We start from the raw sequence: 2,411 nt of genomic DNA on the forward strand, positions 1-2,411 counted from the left end.
AAAAAAAAAAAAAAAACAAAACAAGTCTTACTTTAGTTTATTTTCATCAACTAAAGTTTCTCTCTCACATAATATTTCTTTCCCATATCTACGTAGAAAAACAACAAAACCTTAAATATTACTTCATTATTACACACGATTTCTACATTAAATATCCTAATAATCATAAACGCAAACCACTTATTATGAATTTTTATTGTTTAAGATTAATTTTGTTGCTTTATATTCTCTTAAAAGCCTCTGTCGCGATATAACTTCACTGGTTTTTAGTCTTTTTGAAAACCTAAAGTTCTTCCCTTAATAAAGAGTATTGCATATATTTATGAAATACTCAGCAGGATCAAACACCTTGAATTATGCACATAGCCACTCATAATTTCATAAGCACTCATACGTATGAATGTGTAAAAAGGAAAAAAAGACAAAAAAAAAAGTTATAAGAAGAAGTCGTGACTAGTATGACTTGCCCCTAAAACAAATTGCGGCATAAGGCGTACAGACATATATTTGTAGGGCATTTATGATGAAAAACTCAAATCAGGGTTAAAATGAACAGAAGCGCAAAGGCATACATGTCAAGAAGCATTTATTAAATTATGATTACATTTCAATATTTTATGCATCAAATTTATTATGATTTTTCTAGTGTGGGAAATTATTGAAATTTTTTTTTTTTCTACAATATATAACAAAGCCTCTATCTGTATGGGTAGAGTAAGTTTTAAACGGAAGTTTTAAATTAAATTATAATAACTTAGCTTTGCATATTAAGCTATAGAAAGACCGGTAAACTATGAAAGTGTACGAAGCTATGGAAATCGAATTCAGAAGCTCCTTTAAATTTAAATTTAGCGCTTGTTTTTTTTTTTTTTTCTTTTTTTTTTATCTAAAATTAATTAAAGAAAGAAGGAGAGCGCAACTCAAAACCTTGATGAGTGCGATCATTGATTTTTTTTTTTTTCTCTACTACTCTCTTGCTTGAAGGTCTTTTCTTTACAAAAAAGGGTTGCCATACTTGTTATAGGTTTCTAAAATAAGAAATTTCTGAAATGATTTGTCTACTTGCGAAAATAGCAAAAGTACAGTCAAATAACAAAGCAAGAAAGTTAATTACCAGGCGAACGTTGAAAGCATGAAAATGTAAAATAAACACTCATACGTGTAATAGCGGATTTTAAATCTTTTTGCCCTCAACTATGACCGTCCATATCTTGAACTAGCTCATGCTTCTTCTAAAAGAGGATCTATGGCCAGAATCTACCTATACAGGCATTAATTTTCACCTTTCTACTCTGAATTCTGTATCGCGGGCTGCTTTTAAGAGCAGGATAAAATGACTAATATGTAAATGTGTCTCTAGAATGTTTGTACATGCATTTGCGTAAATCTCGATCTCATCTCTAACTATGTATAACCATATCCATGTCCATCTTTGTAAAACATAATCTATGGACGTAGTCTAAGTATATAGGTATCAATATTGACCTCTGTACCGCAAATTCTGTGATCATTGGGTGCTTTTCGCAACAGGACAGACGCACTGACATCGCTAAACCGATTTTGACTCTTACGCTTATTAAAAATATGCCTATAGCATCTATATAAATACGCTATCTAATCTCAAATCATATATAACCATATGTGACCATTGATATCTAAGACCTTTGAAAAACACGATCTAAGGACATAATCCAATTACGCAGGCATTAATATTCACTTTTTCCCCTTAAATTCTGCGATCGTGGGGTGCTTTTAACAGCAGGGCAGACAGACTAATATGACTAAATCGATTTTGACTCTTACGCTTATTAAAAATGCACCTATAGCATCTATATAAATAAGTTTGCATTCAACACTATCTAATCTTGAACCATATATATAAATATGTAGCCACTGATATCTTGGACCTGTGCAAATTCTCTGTAAAACAGGATCTATGGACATAATCCAAGTATGTAGACATTAATATTCATTTTTCCTCGCTAAATTCTTCGATCAGGGGGACAGACAGACTAATACGACTAAATCGATTTAAACTTTTATGCTTATTGTAAATATATTTCTAGTATCTATGTAAATATGTTTACATATAACTTTTAAATACCTATTTATTTTTTCAAAATAAAAAATATACTCGATCTTCTATAATAATATTTCCGATTGTTAGAAATGGAATAATAAAGAATGATTGCATCTTCATTGTTCAGTATTATGCACATTCAATGAGTCATAATTAACAGTTAGTCGACTTGAAAAAAGAAAATGTGAAATTATTTTATAACATCGTCCTAGGAGAAGTAATCGGTTTAAAATATTGCAATGAATTAACCTAGCTAGGTTAACGCAAAAATGCATTTTAGAATTGTCCATTAAACAATCAACTACCAACGTCTCGTGGTTATTTGCAAAAG

This window comes from Glossina fuscipes, unplaced genomic scaffold, assembly GCF_014805625.2.
Source record: "Glossina fuscipes isolate IAEA_lab_2018 unplaced genomic scaffold, Yale_Gfus_2 28, whole genome shotgun sequence".
NCBI classification, from domain to species: Eukaryota; Metazoa; Arthropoda; class Insecta; order Diptera; family Glossinidae; genus Glossina; species Glossina fuscipes.